Source organism: Equus caballus, unplaced genomic scaffold (assembly GCF_041296265.1).
Source record: "Equus caballus isolate H_3958 breed thoroughbred unplaced genomic scaffold, TB-T2T haplotype1-0000019, whole genome shotgun sequence".
Lineage (NCBI taxonomy): Eukaryota > Metazoa > Chordata > Mammalia > Perissodactyla > Equidae > Equus > Equus caballus.
The window spans coordinates 61,547-81,259 of NW_027222392.1; the positions used below are offsets into that span (position 1 = coordinate 61,547).

The 19,713-nt window shown below is 47.1% G+C and overlaps 1 protein-coding gene across 2 annotated transcripts in view; it reads left to right on the plus strand.

Moving 5' to 3' along the window:
• Window positions 1-4,675: 4,675 nt before the first annotated feature.
• LOC138922928 (uncharacterized) overlaps window positions 4,676-19,713 on the plus strand; it is a 255,997-nt gene continuing 240,959 nt past the window's right edge. The window contains exon 1 of one of the 2 annotated variants that reach the window (XR_011436055.1): window positions 4,676-4,937. The gene's annotated coding sequence lies outside the window, so the exon portion shown is untranslated. The remainder of the gene's footprint in view (window positions 4,938-19,713) is intronic. The other variant, XR_011436057.1, reaches the window with a different exon arrangement.

The following is a 19,713-nucleotide window of genomic DNA, read 5'->3' on the forward strand; positions in this document are numbered from 1 at the left end:
AGAGCGAGCGTAGCGGGGACCCTGCGTCCCTGTCAGCGCACCTTCCCGCTCCGCGAAGGTCCGAAGCGTGCGGGCGGGGCCGCAGGAGTTGTCCCAGGAGGGTGTCCCTGTCGCTGTCCGCAGTCCACCGCCGGAGGGGGGCGGGGCAACGGCCGGGCAGCGTCTGGGCGGCGGCGGGCGCGCGCGCGCGCGAGGAGAGGAGCGCGCGGCTGCTGGGCCGCCGTCCTGGGAGGCGTGGGAGGCGTCGGCGAGCCGCGCCTGCCTGCCCAGAGCCGAGCCCGGCGGAGGCCGGCCGCGCTGTGCTGCTCCCTCCCGGGCCGGGCTCGTCCGTGGACGCCGCTCCGTGTCCCCGCTGGGCACAGCAGCCCGGGCCCTCCGCGGCCACGGCCGCTAGCCTGAGGAGGCCCTCCTTCAGCTCCCGCTCTTCCTGCTCGCCGGACACGGACGACCGGGGCGCCCGCGAAGAGGATTCCATCTGAGAGAGGTACCTGGGGGGCGTGGGCCTGGGGGCTGGTGGGAGGCGAGCGTGTCCCTGAGGAGCAGGCTTGTGCGCCAAGAGGTGCCCGTCAGGTCGCGGGACAGCTGTGCGGCGCGGGGAGCGAGGGGGTCTCTTCGTGCGCTTCAGGCGTTCGTGGAACGGGCGGTGTGTGCCGGGCACGGGGCCCGCCTGGGCATGCGGTGCCCGGGAGTCGGGCGCTGAAGCGCCCCCCGTGGTCTTGGCTTCTCGGAAGGACAGACGCCAAGTCGATAAGGACACTGGTCTCGAGGCGTTCTGAGGAGTGCGGGTCTCCCTCTTTTCGAGGCTACGTTCCGTTGGGGTTTTCACGAAGCCTGTTGTGGCCCTGAAGCTCAGGCCGGTTCAGGGGAAGTGGCCTGTCGAGGGCCACACAATATTTGTGTGCAGAGCCAGTGCTTTCCAAAGCCCTTGACTGTGCAGAAGTCTACCTGTTAGGGGTGCAGTGGGGGCTGTCCGGGGAGCGTGGTGAGCACAGGTATGTGCCCCACACTTGAAAGTATGGAAGAGAAAGCGTGAGGCTGGAGGGTGCTCCGTTCGTTCCCTCCTTCCACAGAAAGTCTGGAGAGTTGACTTTGGGACAAGTCCTTCCTTTCCTCTGGTCGGTGCGTGTTCAGTGGCCTGGACACTTGGTGAGCAGGACTGACAGGGTGTTTGACGTACTGGACCTCACAGCCCGGTTGGAAAGGACAGACAGGCAGCAACCAGTTGCCTAGGAGATACGTAAAGGCAATTTTGTGTTGAGTGTTGAGAACTACGGCATTTCCTGTTAGCCTTTGTGACTCAGGCAGTGATGTGGAAGCTGAGAGCAGATGCCTAAAAGACAAGGAGGACTTGTGCGGGAGAGTGTTGGGACAGGGCACGGGAGGAGTATGGCCTGTCAGAGGAGCTGAAAGAATGCCCTGGAGACTGGGGCCGCCGCGTAGGGACTGTAGGGTGGGGAAAACAAAACTTTTCGATTGAGGCTGGCGCTTTCTGTAGGTTTTTGGAGACTGAGCGTGGTGATTCAGAACGTGGCCTCTGGAGCCAGACTCTGTCACATGGGTCCTGGCTCTGCCACCTACGGGCTGTGTGAACTTGGGCAAGTTACTGTACCATTCTGTGTGTCAGTTTCCTGATCTGTAAAACGGGGATGATTATCATACGCACTCCATAGGTGAGTGTAAAGGTGAGAGGATATTTCATATCCGTAAAGTACTTAGAGCAGTGTCTGGCCTTTAGTAGGCGTTAGTAGTGGTTGATTAAAGAAATGGCTAAATGCATACCTAAGTATTCAAGGCTTGGAGGCTGTCCCTGGTGAAACGTGTGAACTTGAATGGATTACACCCAACTTTGTTTTGTTTCCTTTCCGGCTTGCAGTTGCTACTGACCGCATCTGCAGCACTGTGGAATTAGAAATAATCTGCCTCGACTTGGCTGCTCTTGGTAAAACAATCTAATGCTGTCCAAATTATCCCAGGGAAATAAAAGCCTTTTCAGTAGCATAGTAGGGTTAGGCTTATTTAATATGTATTGTTTATATTGGTTTGTTTAGTGTTTGTTGGTGACTTTGTGTTCGTTTTTTTTTTTTTTTTTTTTTTTTTTGGCAAAGCTGCTCGGTCAAACAAGGCAGATTAGCTAGGAAATGGTTCAGACCCAGAGAAAAGTAGAGAGTCGTGTAAGCAGAGCATGCCTTTCCTTGACTCTCTGTCGAGAGCTTTTGTGATTGCAGCTGCTCTCTGCCTCAGACACGGTGCCCTCTGCGTGTGCAGTCATCTAAACAGTGCAGGGTCTGGGACCGTGGAGAATCCAAGGCAGTAGAGTCATGCTTTGCTTAACAGTGGGGATGAGTTCTGAGGAGTGTGTCATGGTCAGGCAATCTCGAGACTGTGCAAATACCACGGAGTTCCTAAACCTGGATGGCAGAGCCTCCTACACACCTAGGCCATGTGGGACTAATCTGATGGGACCCCCGTTGTTGACTGAAACGTCCCGATGTAGGGCATGACTGTACTTCCCAACTCCAAGGGCACGGAAGTGTAGCCTGTGGGGCTTTGGAAAAGAACAGAGACGCTCAAGGCCTACTCTGGACCCACTGACTCAGAATCTACTGGGATAGGTCCCGCCTTTAAAGACCAGACGTAGTCCTCCTCTGCAGACATCTCATCAACGGTTTTTCACGCTGGGTTTTCCCTCATCTGAGAAAACAGGCCAAGAGATTGTGAGGATCCATAATTAGTGTTTTAAGACATTTGGCAGGACTCAGTGTTTTTCACGTTCTGTGATACTGGGATCTGCATCTCCACCGTAATGTGTTAAACCTTGAAATCTTGTCCAAAAGTCATGTCATTACCTAGAGAATCCTTCTGTGAATGCCAGGCAGATTGCCATCTTTCTGCTTCCGCCTGCTCACCTTTCCAATGGGGAGAATAACGGTAACCTACCTTTTGGAGGTGAGGATTGAATGAGACAGTTGGTGCAAAGCAGTGGGCACAGGATCTGGCACAAAGTGAAGCCTTCAAGAAATTATGATTACAGTAGTTTTGATTTCCCTCCAGTCGGAATACAGTTTAGTTGAAGTTAGTGGCTGTGTCACAGCTGTGTCTCAGGCTGGTGTCTGCCGCCCTGAGCTAAGCCATAAAAATCCCTGGAATAACTTTTCAAAAGCCTGTTAGCCTCTTGAGCCTCCTACACGTCTTTATTTTATTTTATTTTATTTTATTTTATTTTATTTTATTTTATTTTATGTTATTTTATTGCAGTAACAGTGGATTCTAAGATGATATAGCTTTCAGATGTACGTTGTAATATATTTCGAATTCTGTGTAGATTACATGGTGTTCACCACCCGAAAACTAATTATAGTCGGTCACCTCACATGTGAGCCTCATCGCCCCTTTGGCTCTCTCCCCTCCCCCCTCCCCCTATGGTAACCAGCAATCCAATCTCCTTTGCTCTGTGTGCGTTTGTCGTTGTTTTTATCTTCTCCTTATGAGTGAGATCACACGGTGTCTGGAGTTTGACTTTCTCCCTCTGATTTATTTCGCTTCACATAATACCCTCAAGGTCCCTCCACGTTGTCGCAAATGGTCGGATCTCATCATTTCTTAGGGCCGAGTAGCATTCCATTGTGTATACATACCACATCTTCTTCATCCATTCTTCCCCTGATGGGCACCTAGGTTGCTTCCAAGTTCTGGCTGTTGTGAATAATGCTGCAGTGAACCTAGGGGTGCATGTGTCTTTCTGCATTGGTGTTTTCAAGTTCTTTGGATGAATAGCCAGCAGTGGGCTAGCTGGATCATACACATGGTAGATGTATTCTTAGTTTTCTGAGGATACTCCATACTGCTTTCCATAGTTGGCTGCACCAGTCTGCCCTCCCGCCAGCAGTGCAGGAGAGTTCCCTTCTCTCCACATCCTCTCCGACACTTGTCTCTTGTCTTGTTAATGAGAGCCATTCTGACCAGAGTAAGGTGACATCTCCTTGTAGTTGTGATTTGCATTTCTCTGATCGCTAATGATGTTGAGTCCCTTTCCATATGCCTGTTGGCCATCCGTATACCTTCTTTGGAGAAATCACTGCTCAGATCTTTTGCCCGCCTTTTTAATTGGGTTGTTGATTTCTTTTGCTGTTGAGATGTATGAGTTCTTTCTGTGTTTTGGATATTAAGCCCTTATCCGATATAGGGTTTGCAAGAATCTTCTCCCCAGTTGTTAGGTTGTGTTTTGGTTTTGTGGATGGTTTCCTTTGCGGTGCAGAGGATTTTTTTTGACTTTGATGTAGTCCCATTTGTTCACTTTGTATTTTGTTTCCATTGCCCAGTCAGACGTGGTACTTGAAAATAGGCTGCTAAGACTGATGTCAAAGAGCCTACTGCCTATGTTTTCTTGTAGAGGTTGCATGGTTTCGGGTCTGACATTCAAGTAAAAGCGGAGGGAGGAGGCTGCAGTTCCCCGAGAGCGAGCGTAGCGGGGACCCTGCGTCCCTGTCAGCGCACCTTCCCGCTCCGCGAAGGTCCGAAGCGTGCGGGCGGGGCCGCAGGAGTTGTCCCAGGAGGGTGTCCCTGTCGCTGTCCGCAGTCCACCGCCGGAGGGGGGCGGGGCAACGGCCGGGCAGCGTCTGGGCGGCGGCGGGCGCGCGCGCGCGCGAGGAGAGGAGCGCGCGGCTGCTGGGCCGCCGTCCTGGGAGGCGTGGGAGGCGTCGGCGAGCCGCGCCTGCCTGCCCAGAGCCGAGCCCGGCGGAGGCCGGCCGCGCTGTGCTGCTCCCTCCCGGGCCGGGCTCGTCCGTGGACGCCGCTCCGTGTCCCCGCTGGGCACAGCAGCCCGGGCCCTCCGCGGCCACGGCCGCTAGCCTGAGGAGGCCCTCCTTCAGCTCCCGCTCTTCCTGCTCGCCGGACACGGACGACCGGGGCGCCCGCGAAGAGGATTCCATCTGAGAGAGGTACCTGGGGGGCGTGGGCCTGGGGGCTGGTGGGAGGCGAGCGTGTCCCTGAGGAGCAGGCTTGTGCGCCAAGAGGTGCCCGTCAGGTCGCGGGACAGCTGTGCGGCGCGGGGAGCGAGGGGGTCTCTTCGTGCGCTTCAGGCGTTCGTGGAACGGGCGGTGTGTGCCGGGCACGGGGCCCGCCTGGGCATGCGGTGCCCGGGAGTCGGGCGCTGAAGCGCCCCCCGTGGTCTTGGCTTCTCGGAAGGACAGACGCCAAGTCGATAAGGACACTGGTCTCGAGGCGTTCTGAGGAGTGCGGGTCTCCCTCTTTTCGAGGCTACGTTCCGTTGGGGTTTTCACGAAGCCTGTTGTGGCCCTGAAGCTCAGGCCGGTTCAGGGGAAGTGGCCTGTCGAGGGCCACACAATATTTGTGTGCAGAGCCAGTGCTTTCCAAAGCCCTTGACTGTGCAGAAGTCTACCTGTTAGGGGTGCAGTGGGGGCTGTCCGGGGAGCGTGGTGAGCACAGGTATGTGCCCCACACTTGAAAGTATGGAAGAGAAAGCGTGAGGCTGGAGGGTGCTCCGTTCGTTCCCTCCTTCCACAGAAAGTCTGGAGAGTTGACTTTGGGACAAGTCCTTCCTTTCCTCTGGTCGGTGCGTGTTCAGTGGCCTGGACACTTGGTGAGCAGGACTGACAGGGTGTTTGACGTACTGGACCTCACAGCCCGGTTGGAAAGGACAGACAGGCAGCAACCAGTTGCCTAGGAGATACGTAAAGGCAATTTTGTGTTGAGTGTTGAGAACTACGGCATTTCCTGTTAGCCTTTGTGACTCAGGCAGTGATGTGGAAGCTGAGAGCAGATGCCTAAAAGACAAGGAGGACTTGTGCGGGAGAGTGTTGGGACAGGGCACGGGAGGAGTATGGCCTGTCAGAGGAGCTGAAAGAATGCCCTGGAGACTGGGGCCGCCGCGTAGGGACTGTAGGGTGGGGAAAACAAAACTTTTCGATTGAGGCTGGCGCTTTCTGTAGGTTTTTGGAGACTGAGCGTGGTGATTCAGAACGTGGCCTCTGGAGCCAGACTCTGTCACATGGGTCCTGGCTCTGCCACCTACGGGCTGTGTGAACTTGGGCAAGTTACTGTACCATTCTGTGTGTCAGTTTCCTGATCTGTAAAACGGGGATGATTATCATACGCACTCCATAGGTGAGTGTAAAGGTGAGAGGATATTTCATATCCGTAAAGTACTTAGAGCAGTGTCTGGCCTTTAGTAGGCGTTAGTAGTGGTTGATTAAAGAAATGGCTAAATGCATACCTAAGTATTCAAGGCTTGGAGGCTGTCCCTGGTGAAACGTGTGAACTTGAATGGATTACACCCAACTTTGTTTTGTTTCCTTTCCGGCTTGCAGTTGCTACTGACCGCATCTGCAGCACTGTGGAATTAGAAATAATCTGCCTCGACTTGGCTGCTCTTGGTAAAACAATCTAATGCTGTCCAAATTATCCCAGGGAAATAAAAGCCTTTTCAGTAGCATAGTAGGGTTAGGCTTATTTAATATGTATTGTTTATATTGGTTTGTTTAGTGTTTGTTGGTGACTTTGTGTTCGTTTTTTTTTTTTTTTTTTTTTTTTTTGGCAAAGCTGCTCGGTCAAACAAGGCAGATTAGCTAGGAAATGGTTCAGACCCAGAGAAAAGTAGAGAGTCGTGTAAGCAGAGCACGCCTTTCCTTGACTCTCTGTCGAGAGCTTTTGTGATTGCAGCTGCTCTCTGCCTCAGACACGGTGCCCTCTGCGTGTGCAGTCATCTAAACAGTGCAGGGTCTGGGACCGTGGAGAATCCAAGGCAGTAGAGTCATGCTTTGCTTAACAGTGGGGATGAGTTCTGAGGAGTGTGTCATGGTCAGGCAATCTCGAGACTGTGCAAACACCACGGAGTTCCTAAACCTGGATGGCAGAGCCTCCTACACACCTAGGCCATGTGGGACTAATCTGATGGGACCCCCGTTGTTGACTGAAACGTCCCGATGTAGGGCATGACTGTACTTCCCAACTCCAAGGGCACGGAAGTGTAGCCTGTGGGGCTTTGGAAAAGAACAGAGACGCTCAAGGCCTACTCTGGACCCACTGACTCAGAATCTACTGGGATAGGTCCCGCCTTTAAAGACCAGACGTAGTCCTCCTCTGCAGACATCTCATCAAGGGTTTTTCACGCTGGGTTTTCCCTCATCTGAGAAAACAGGCCAAGAGATTGTGAGGATCCATAATTAGTGTTTTAAGACATTTGGCAGGACTCAGTGTTTTTCACGTTCTGTGATACTGGGATCTGCATCTCCACCGTAATGTGTTAAACCTTGAAATCTTGTCCAAAAGTCATGTCATTACCTAGAGAATCCTTCTGTGAATGCCAGGCAGATTGCCATCTTTCTGCTTCCGCCTGCTCACCTTTCCAATGGGGAGAATAACGGTAACCTACCTTTTGGAGGTGAGGATTGAATGAGACAGTTGGTGCAAAGCAGTGGGCACAGGATCTGGCACAAAGTGAAGCCTTCAAGAAATTATGATTACAGTAGTTTTGATTTCCCTCCAGTCGGAATACAGTTTAGTTGAAGTTAGTGGCTGTGTCACAGCTGTGTCTCAGGCTGGTGTCTGCCGCCCTGAGCTAAGCCATAAAAATCCCTGGAATAACTTTTCAAAAGCCTGTTAGCCTCTTGAGCCTCCTACACGTCTTTATTTTATTTTATTTTATTTTATGTTATTTTATTTTATTGCAGTAACAGTGGATTCTAAGATGATATAGCTTTCAGATGTACGTTGTAATATATTTCGAATTCTGTGTAGATTACATGGTGTTCACCACCCGAAAACTAATTATAGTCGCTCACCTCACATGTGAGCCTCATCGCCCCTTTGGCTCTCTCCCCTCCCCCCTCCCCCTATGGTAACCAGCAATCCAATCTCCTTTGCTCTGTGTGCGTTTGTCGTTGTTTTTATCTTCTCCTTATGAGTGAGATCACACGGTGTCTGGAGTTTGACTTTCTCCCTCTGATTTATTTCGCTTCACATAATACCCTCAAGGTCCCTCCACGTTGTCGCAAATGGTCGGATCTCATCATTTCTTAGGGCCGAGTAGCATTCCATTGTGTATACATACCACATCTTCTTTATCCATTCTTCCCCTGATGGGCACCTAGGTTGCTTCCAAGTTCTGGCTGTTGTGAATAATGCTGCAGTGAACCTAGGGGTGCATGTGTCTTTCTGCATAGGTGTTCTCAAGTTCTTTGGATGAATAGCCAGCAGTGGGCTAGCTGGATCATACACATGGTAGATGTATTCTTAGTTTTCTGAGGATACTCCATACTGCTTTCCATAGTTGGCTGCACCAGTCTGCCCTCCCGCCAGCAGTGCAGGAGAGTTCCCTTCTCTCCACATCCTCTCCGACACTTGTCTCTTGTCTTGTTAATGAGAGCCATTCTGACCAGAGTAAGGTGACATCTCCTTGTAGTTGTGATTTGCATTTCTCTGATCGCTAATGATGTTGAGTCCCTTTCCATATGCCTGTTGGCCATCCGTATACCTTCTTTGGAGAAATCACTGCTCAGATCTTTTGCCCGCCTTTTTAATTGGGTTGTTGATTTCTTTTGCTGTTGAGATGTATGATTTCTTTCTGTGTTTTGGATATTAAGCCCTTATCCGATATAGGGTTTGCAAGAATCTTCTCCCCAGTTGTTAGGTTGTGTTTTGGTTTTGTGGATGGTTTCCTTTGCGGTGCAGAGGATTTTTTTTGACTTTGATGTAGTCCCATTTGTTCACTTTGTATTTTGTTTCCATTGCCCAGTCAGACGTGGTACTTGAAAACTGGCTGCTAAGACTGATGTCAAAGAGGATACTGTCTATGTTTTCTTCTAGATGTTGCAGTGTTTCGGGTCTGACGTTCAAGTTGTTGTGGTGGGTTGGTTCGTTGGTGGTTTTGCTTGTGTGTGCGCGTGATCTAAGCTTTTTCAAGTCTAAGTCTGTGCATTCCCTTGTCGCCAATAAGAAATGAAATACATAAGTATACTTCTTTTATTTATTCGGAAAATATTTTACCCTAAGTCCAGTACCAAATGTGTTGTGGACATCCTCAGTACGCACAATTGTGAAACAAATACAAGTGAGCTCAGCCCAACTGGAGAAATCACTGGGGTGTCTCTGTACTCCTTCCCCCTTCCCGTTCTTCGGTCGGCCGTTGTCCTACCCTCCCAACTTCCTCAACCTGACAGATCCTGATTGCTGTTTTTTCTTCCTCATTCCTTTTCTTTTATGTGTAGTATTTTCCCTCCGTGGATGTATGTTTCTCTAAATGACATTATTATTGCTTGGTTTGTACTTTGCCAGAATGTTCTATTTATTTCTTTCACCGAATATTCTCTTCGTGAAATTAAGCCCCTGATGCTTGTAACCGGTAGCAGTAGTCCATTTTCACTGCTCCATAGTTTTCCGCACATTCCCTGCTTCACAACAAAGGCGAGCAGGTGTGCAAAGCCCACAGCACAGTTCCCGCCGTGAGTCAGCACTCAGTCAACATTTGTTGAATGTAACTGAGCCCAGACTGACTGTTAACAGTGACACTTGGTTCCCCAGGCTGCATTCTCTGTTCTTCGCGCCAGAGCCAAGGATCCTGCCATGTCTCCCACCCCCAGTGAGCTGCAGTTCTTAAAGTTGTGGGTCAGCTGTAAGAATCTCCGCGGCCTCTCGAGGACCCGGAGTTCTCCAGCTTCAGGGGTGCTTCTGGGTTCACATTGCACTAGTGAATTATGACACTCACCAGGACTGTCCCTTTGGACTTAAGCAACAGTATTCTCTCCCCAAAGCCAAGTATGGCGTTGGCGGTAATCATGGATGAGGACAGCTGGGCCCTGGAAGACAAGAAGCTCAGAGCAAGCAGAAACTAAAAGCGTAATTCTGGACACACAGGAGGCCCAGAGAAACTCTCAGAAACAGCTGGGAGACAGTTGGAGGGCCTCAGGCCATAATAATTTGCGTATGAAAGAAGAGCATAATCTCACTTTGTAGTCACTGGCTGATGAGGTTGGGGACTTATGAGTTACTTATATTTCATTGTCTTTTTAGGAGATAAAAGAGAAGTGTGAATCTTCTGCCAGGGATTCATGCATTTGTGTGTGAAAACAGGCAGCAGCATACGCCACCTCTCTCTTGCTGAACAATACAGGGTATATTGGAATGATCGTCGTCATGATAGGGAGCTTGTACCTGTTCTTAAGAAAGAAACAGTAATAAAATTCTCCCAAGGTTTTATCTATAGCATTATAAAGAAAAAGAAAAGAAAAAAGCCATCTTTCACTTTCCAAGACGTGCCAGCCTCCTTCGTGTCTCGAGGCCTGGGCTCCTGGTATTTCCATGTCCTGGACCTGTCCTTCCTCCATTTCTACATCTGTCTCCTTTCCTTTGTCCTGAGGGCTCAGCTGAAATGTCATCATGTCACAGAAGGCGACCCAGATCCCCTGGAGAAGGCCGATTTTTGTTTGTTTGTTTCGTTTAATGATGCTCTCTATTTCCTTTCTGGAAATGCTTCTTCCCTTTGCAATTAGTGAGTAAGGCAGATAACGGTTTGTTTGTGCCCTTTCTCCCCTGCTAAATGAGAAGTTCTGCCAAGGAATCTTCTGTCTTGTTGCTCATGACTATCCCTAGGGGCTCGTATTATATGTCACACCTAGTAAGTGATCAGTGATGATTTTTTGGCTCAATGCATGAAGTTGGCCCTTCTGACTCCAAAGCAGGTATGTTTGCCACTGTTAGTTGTTTGGCTTGTGAAGCCTGCGTGCAGAGATCAGAAAGACACAGGACTGGTTTGGCCAGGTGGGGACGTTGGCAAATGAGAGCTCGTGCCTTGACACAAAGGGAGCAGATGCAGCAGCGCATTGGCTGTTTGTGGCCTTACAAGTGACGTGGACCCGATGTGAGCAGGCCTTGCAAGTTTGCTAAGAAAATTTTGAAACTTTGATTTTCTATGGATCAGCACAGTCCCACTTGGGAGCTAGACCTGGCCTGTGGGCAATGGCTGGCCTTCTCTGGAGAGAAGATCATCGTACGTGCCTCTTTGCACTGCTCCGACTACATGAGGAGGAGAGAATTCCATCCTCAGTACCATTTAAAAATGCTTACTGAAAACTAGAGGCGACAATAGGCCAGCCAGGGTGATGAAGGGCCTGGAAACCATGCCATGAAAGGAGTTATTGCCCAAAATGCAAATATTTAACATGACATTTCAGCTTTGCTGCCCAGGCTCTCCCACTTGGTGCCTAATGTACCAGATAAGAATCTGGATCCCAAAGTGCTGTAAGAGTTATGACCACTAACACATGGCTGGTAGGTGGGTAATGAGGCCGGATTGTTAACAAATGCGTTGGTTCCTGTGCAGCCACGTAGATGTTGTTCTTCTTCCAAGTAGACCCCTGAGGAGGTCATAGCTTTATGCCAATTACATGGCAATTTCCCAGCTATTCTGGGAACTACTCTTTGGAAATTGCCATCAGAGACTGAACATAGTTTTTACATGTCCTCAATTGTAACAAATTTCCAGATTTGATTTTTTGAAACAGCCAAGATTTATCTGGAGCTAAGTCAGGTGAATTAGTCTGATGATTAAACTTAACGGTACTATTTTGGGGCCACTGTGATGTGCAGTTAGGCTTTAACAAGAGCTTGGTCCAGACAAGGCATGCTACGATCAGGCTCAGGGCAATGGAGAGGAGAAAGGACACCAGACCAATGGAACTCCACTTGGCAGGGGTTAGGATATAGGCTTAGGGTGTGCCTACTTGGTTCCAGATGCCCGAGGTGACAAGTCCAAAAGGCAAAGCAGAATTAGACATGGTTCAGAGGCCTAGTATGAACAGGAATTATAGAATGAACCAGAATGTTGGAGTCAGGTCCAGCAATGCCATGGACTGGGAAAGCTCTCCTTTTTAGGCAAGTCTGTAAGCCTTGGTCAGGGGCATGGAGAGCAGAGGCAAGCTCCTTGGGAAGAAGATTTGTAATAGCCAAATACAAATCATATGAACAGGGCTTTAGGAGAAAACTCCAGTTTGGTTGGGAGACTGGAGTATAAAGTAGGTTGACCAGATGCACTAAGGTGCTTATCAAGGCAGAAGCTTTGCACTTTAATGAACATTAAACTCCTTCCCAAGTCTTTCACGGCCCAAGTGATCTGCTTTCTGGTCTTCTTTCCATCTTCATCTCTTGGGGCTCTCCCCTCCGCTCCTTGACCTTCAACCAGAAAAGCCAACCAATGACTTTCTTTCTGTTCTTTGAACACGTCTGTTTCGTTCTGCTCTGGAGCCTTTGCTTTTGCTGTCCTTCTGCCTGGGACACACTTTAGGTTTTCCCTTGGCTGGCTCTTTCTCACATGGGTCTTATCTCAGCTATTAACTTCTCGGAGAGGCCTTCCCTGATCATCCTGACCTAAGTGGTTTCCTCCACCTCTGGTTACTTTCAACCCAATACCGTTTTGTGTCCTTCACAGCATATCCAGTCTTGGTTTATCGGTGCATTTCTTTATTATCCATCTCCCATCACATGGAATTCTATGAGGGCAGGATCTTTGTTCTCTCATTAATCCTCAGAGCTAGAACTATCTATGACGTATGATAGGTGTGCAGTCAATGTTTACTGAATGAATCAACTGATGAATGACAGCTTGGTCCATAGGATGGAATTAGCCCATTTTGTGTGGGGGTGGAAATAATTCAGGGGACAAATAGAATCCCCCTGTGTCACCTAGTCCCAGAATTATTTGGCAGCAAGACTTAGGTAGTGGGGGCTATTCTAATTGGTAGGCTTCAGAATTCACTAGTAGTGTAGATCCTGGGGCCGCAAGCCTGGGGTCTGGGGGAAGAGAAACAGGAGCTGATAGAGTATCCATCCCAAAATGGACAATATAAAAAGTGGATCCTGAAAAATCTGGCCAATAGCAGAATTCCTGGAAGAAATGAGTCACCAACAAGTGACGCGTTCTGAATGTTTGTGGGGCAATCTGTCTCCCAGGATTATAGTCACATGTCTTGTGTCTCCCTCCTCTTGACAGCCTCAGGGGGGAGGGTCATCTGCTGTTCCATATCTTTTCTCAATGAGTGAAAGAGCTTTCCTTCACTCCAGGCTGGCTTTTTCTTTGAAACAGTCTGTCTCTCCATAGAATTCTTTCTGTGGAGCCTTTATTTTATATTAAAATTCACTGTAATGTGTGATCTCTGCCTTGTTTCATTTTAAAATAAATTCTATTGTACGTAGAGAGTGTTTTCCTTCTTTATCTTAAAAATTAAGTAAACAAACCAAGCAGTTCAGAAAACAATCCATATCATTAATACAAAATGATCACAATAACTGTAACCATCACACTCATAATAAAGTCTGTGAAATGGAGCCCCTGCTAACCACCAGCCATCAACCGTATTCCCAGCCCTGGGACTTCCTTGAGCAGTAGTGGCTAAAGAATGGAAGACTTTGTACAAAGACATACCCTGGAAAGGGACGTGGAGGATGTGAGTGTGATTCCAACATGAAGGAGGGATTAACTGTCTTAGAGAACATCAAATCTAGGAAAAACCGCACAGTTCTGAAAGCTAGGGAGCCATGCGAGGAACTGTTTATGACATCAGTGAAAAGTGCAGGTTATAAATAGTAAAGCTGCACTGTGCTCACCGTCCTGTAGAACAGGCCAGTGAGCAAAGACTGGAAGGGAAGGCAGCAACAGGGTGAAAGTGGATTCGTTCTTTCATTCATTCCATCATTCATCTAGCAAATACGGTGTGACATTTTGGAGTGATTGAAAATACAGGTAGTTTTATGTCTGTTCTCCTTCCCCAACTTTTAAAATTTGGATATAGTACTTCTATTTTAAAAAAAGAAAGTAGCGAAAAACAAAAAAAAGCTGAGGCTGGTTCCTTGTAAAAGCCAAATCATTCTTGTAAGCTTCTCAGAGTCAGGACGGATGGCTGAATACAACACCAAACTCCATTATGGATTTCACTTTTAGCTCTGTTATCAAACTCTGATGTAAAACCAACTACAACATAATCACAGTAATAAGCCACTTTTGTGCACCATTTTACAATTTTCCAAGGGCATTCATAGAGCAGTCTTATTTAATCCTCATAACAATTGGTGAGATGTAAGAATTATGAGACTGGGTCAGACTTATGGTCATTTCTGCTCTGGCATTTCTTTATCCTTATCTGCTTGGCATTTTCTTGCACCAGGGCTTAAATGTACTTTGTACATTTAGATATTCAACTGTAAATCCCTTTCAGATGATTCGTAAAAACTCTGAATGAGCCCAGTGTCAGCAGTGGTGCCTGGGAAGCCCGTCTAAGAGATGTGGTGATTTCCCTGTTCCTCGTTGCTTCCTTTCTCCACATCCCACGCTCGAGTTGCAGATCCATAACAAAACAGCCTCCTTTTCCCCATTTGTCAGAAGTTCCTTGATACTCGGAGGTAGCAAAGGGCTGAGAATGTCCGTATGGAGACCAGCCATCAATAAAAGCCCTCAGAGCCACATCTAGGCATCCAGAAACCTCGATCTCATTCGGAGTGACTCTGCCTTTCTCCTAGCTGCAATTTGAAGTGCAATTTCACTCAACTCACTTCCTTGGATTCTTTGTTACTCGCTTTTGAACAACTTTGTTTAAGAAAATGTATAATTTCAGTAGTTAAATCTGACTATATTATTCCTTGTGAAATGAATAGAATATTATAGGCAGTGCTGAAGTCTCCACCAGCCTTCCACGCCCACTTCCAGTTCCCACGCTATTTATAAAGGTGGCTGCTGTTAACAATTTGAGGTGTAACTTATTGGGTCACCCACCTGATATTGGTAGCAGAAAATGCACAATACACAATATTGTTATTTGATATGTGTGAATTTGAGAAAATTATAACATGCTAGCTATGTCATTTGACAGCTTGCTTTTTTTTCCTCTCCACAGTATCTCCTGGAAGTATTTACATGTTAAGGCATTTCTCATTCTTGCAGAGTATCTCATAGATGCCTACATCAGAGTTTGTTTCATCAGTCCTCTGCTACTGGAGAGCTGGGTTGTTCCCGGGTTTTGCTCTGATGAACATATTGTGATGAACTTCTCATCGTATGCCTTCCTCTGCACTTGGATGAGTGTATCTCTAGAAATATACTGAGAAGAATTGTGTATCGCTATATATGTATATATATATATATATATATATATATATATATATATATATATGTCTCAGTTTCTAAAAGATAATGCCAAAATGCCTTCCAAGGCAATCGGGCCAATTTCTACTCCTACCCTGTCCTTACCAACTTGGTTTTTCTGCTCTCCAAAATTTATTCTCTCTTTGGTGCTTGCAATTGATTTTTGAACCTTAGTGAGCTTAGATCATAGTTCCTAATACTCAGCTTGCCTACTGCTGATTTTCCAGTACCCAGTTTCTCCATGTTGCCTTCGTGCCACATTTAACTCATTTCACCTTTATTCCAATACTGGCTTCTGTCTTATGACCGAAATGATCTTAGGTATTGATTAATTATTTACTGAATACGTTTATTTATTTCACAAATACTATGTAAATGGCGAGATGTCCTTTTCCCCTAGCACAAACACATTCAAAATGATGTCACCATTTGGTGCTACCCGTGGCCTCTTTTCTTGCCAGATTCCCAGTTGCTCCCAAAGGAAATCCAGGCAGTCTTTGCTCAGTACCGTGGACAGTCTTAAATGGCACGTTCTGCTGCCAGCCACTGTTCTGCTGTTGGAGAAACTCTCATTTCTTGTGCATCGATTTTGAAGGGGATGGTATAGACAACCTGTCAAGAGAGTTTGCAACATCCAGATGTTTCGTCCTCCTCCGTTTACAGGAGTCTTTCAGATTGTGAAATCACAGTGCGGGTGTTATGGACACAGGGTGAACACCTGCCATATAGATTGACCGTGTTGCGCGGTGTTGAGCTCCTATTTCCCGGTTGGTAATAACAGATTGATAATGTGTTCCCACCACACTGTTGCTTCGTGAGAGATCTGTCTTGGCAAAGTCTCAGAGAAAGCAAGCAGGAGTTGAAAGGGCTGATGAAAGGAAGAAAGATGAGTTCTGTTCTTGGGTGCTTTAGACAACCAAAATAATCTGTTGTCCTCACTGCTGTCTAAGGTATCATCCTACAGCATTCTTTCATTGAACAAGCTTTACTGAGTATCAGCCATGTACCAGTGAGTGTGCTAATGCTGGGAGTGCAAAGATAAGGGGGAAAGTGTCTTTGTAACTGCTTTCAGAAAGTAGACAGTTTAGTGGCAGAGATGGACACTGATCAAATTTTATGAACAAACGTGAAATTCCAACTGTAATAAGTGAAAGGAAAGAGAAATGTATGATGCTGAGAGCACATCTAACAGGGGCAGTTGACTTCCCAGAGTGCTCAGGAAAGGCTTCAAGAAGGAAGTGACAATTAAACTAGAATTAAGTAGGCAAAAAGTTAGTGAGAAAGCATTTCTGACTGCGAGAAAAGCATATGCAAAGGTCCTGTGCAAAAAGGAACAGTGCACATTCAGGCCAGTGTGGTTGGGAGCACTGTCAAGGGGGAAGCCTGGTACACAATGTGGTTGGGTCCCTGAGGAGGGTCCACATAGAGAACTTTGGATTATGTTAAGGATTTAGGTCTTATCCTAAGAACAAAGGAAAGCCACTGATAGGTCTTAAGTGAGTGTGTGTTTGGTGATAGGGGAAGAAAGTAGTGGCTCAATTTGTGTTTTGAAAAGATGACTGATTGCAGTGTAGGTAATAGAAGTCTTATCATTTCATGCCTCTGTGTAGAAGCTTTTGAAGATTCTTAATTGCTATCAGGATAAAATTCAAAATCCTTAACATTATTTTTAGTATACTCCCCAATATGGCTAATATCAACTTTAAATCCTTACCTCAGAAAAGGCTCCCTTATCCACTCCATGCTCAGCAAATTCAAATGAGTCAGCTATTGTCATGATAATGCCGTGTAACAAACAATCCCCAAATCTCAGTACTTACAACAATGAGCATTTTTTTTTCTCGTTTATGAGTCTGTGAGCTGGCTGAGGCAGCTCTGTTTCGGGCTCTGGATTGGGTTCAGGTCTGGTCTACTTGTCTCTCATTCTGATGTTCATGCAGCTGCCTGAATCGTGCTTTATCCATAATAAATCACAAGCATCTGAGAGGTCAAGCCAAACTGCAAAAGCACATTCAGTCTCTGCTCATGTCACTTGCACTAACATTGCGTTGGCTAAAGCGAGCCAACAGCAGTGCAGTGGGAGCTGCAGTCCTTCGTTGAAGGGGAAGGTGAGGAAAGAGAGGAGAAGGAAGGAAGAGAAGGCTTGTGGTAAACAACCGCACTTGTTCCTACTTAATTACAGACTTAATTACAGCATATCCAGGTGGTCCAGTGTAGGATTGCAGAATGCAGGTTTTGTGGCTTTGAAACTTCCCAGCTGTGTGAATCTAGGCACGTTACTAACCTCCTTATACGGCAGTTTGCTCATCTGTGCAAAAAAGATAACAACAGTACCTACCTACATCAGAAGGATTAATTCAGTTAAGCACTTGGAGAAGTACCCAAATAGAACGAGTGCTTAATAATTGTTAGGTATTATTAATATAGATTCGTAGCCTCTTATTCAAAACCAGACGTGTTTTGAAATTTGGAATTATTCCTATTTTAGAAAGGCAAGGTGGCAAATAGACCATATAATGCATAACATCCCCAGTGGGTTCTGAGATAGTAACTGTAACCAAACTCTTGAGTATTCTGCCATAAAACATGATCATTCATACAAAATGGGAAAATAAAAATTCTAAAGGTTTTTGTATCACATCAGCTCAGGTTTTGTCACAAAAATTAGTCATAAAAACATTTTGGAGGGCCAGCCCCATTGCCTAGTGGTTAAGTTCAGTGCACTCCACTTCAACAGCCTGGGTTCCGTTCTCTGGTGTGGACCTACACCACTTGGTGGCAGCCATGCTGTTGTAGCATCCCATATACAAAATAGAAGAAGATTGGCACAAATGTTAGCTCAGGGCAAATCTTCCTCAAGCCAAAGAAACGAGGAAAATGAGGAAAATTAGCAACAAATGTTGGCTCAGGGCAAATCTTCCTCAGCTAAAAAAATAAAAAACGCACACATTTTGGATTTTAGGTTTGTAGATAAAGAATGGGGCCCAGTGTTAGCTTTGAAACATGGTGTGCCAGTGAGTCTTTGTGCGTGCATGGTGCTCTTGAAATGCCCTCTAGACCCCTTTTCATGTATAGATCCTAGTCATGGCATGATCTCAAACATCACCTCCTCCTTTGAAGACCCATTATCCCCAAGCTAGAAATAATTTCTCCTGCCGCTGTGCTTTCACAGCATTGATCACTCTGAACCCGCTTGTTCTAATTACTTGTATTGATTCTTCAGCTTAGGGATTGTGTAAAACTCCAGGTGCTCCATAAATGTTCTTTGACTTCGGTGCTATATGCTGCCATCACCTAGTCCCTTCTGTCACGCCTAATACTAATGACTGTTACTGTAGTTACCATTGCTAATAGTTGTTGAGTACTGGCAGGGTCCCAACCACTGTGCAGAGCACTTACACTCACTGTCCTGACTCGGTCCTCACATCTCTCTGCAGTGAGGCTGGTCTTAGGCCTATTTTACAGACGAGGAAACCTAAGCAAAGCGAGATTTAATACCCTGCCAATTAGTAAATGCTGGAGTCTGAGGATGAGAGTGTTGAATTGAGAGTCAGCCCAAGGACTTCCCATGTCCAGATGGTATTTGTTATTCCTTCTGACTCAGAACCACAGGGGTACACTGCTTTTCAGAGCAGGTATCATCTAGGGAGTTCTTTTTGAATGAACAAATGAATCTTTTCCACATGGACCTTCCTTCTCCGGCATCCATATGTTGAAGAAAACCAGAGCTGAGCAGAAATTAAAGCAGGGAAAGCAAATTTTCTTCAGGAACTATTGCAATAGAGGAAGAGACCTCAGTATAGAACTGGGCTCCGTTCCAGATACAACAAGAAAACGGGATTTCTAGCCAAGGATCAGGATGGGGGTCAGCGGATGGAAAATTACTAAGAGGAAACACTGGGGGAGCGGGGTTCTGGATAAACTGACGGTGCAGGAATTTTGGTGAAGCCAGGCCAGGGTGAGAGGATATTGAGGGTGTGGGTTTAGGAATGTGATCAGATATCAAGGGTTGAGGATTTTAGCTAAACTGACCCAGCAGGATTCTTGCTAGAACTGGATTAAATGGGCCAAAGACAGAGCCTAACATTGGGCCTTGTCAAAAATGAAGCTCAGAGGAGCCTGACCAAAGTTTGGTCAAGGAGAGAATCCTGTCACATGGAGATGGTCATCAAGATCTCGTTGGAGTCCCCCCAAAGCCCAGTACCTCCTAGCGCATACCCCTTTCAGGACATTTCAAATTAAGAATTCTATACAACTTCACAAATTTCCTTTGTTTTACCGACTTGCGATATCTCTTCACTGACCCAGCTTCTGATCTCTTAGGGAACCATATCTTTGGCATCAGTGAGGGCAGTGGGGTGGAGGGAAAAGCGGTGGAGGTGATCGCGGAACACAGATCCATATGCGTCCACGTAGGTGGCCCATCTGACTCCCTGGCCTTGAGTGGCCCTTTCCCAAAGGTCTTCACTTGTCTTTCTTTCCCACAACTTGCTCCCACCAACATACTCAGACACGTGACCTCCCTAAAACGTTAAACCCTGTAAACGGACAGAGGCCAGGTCTTACTC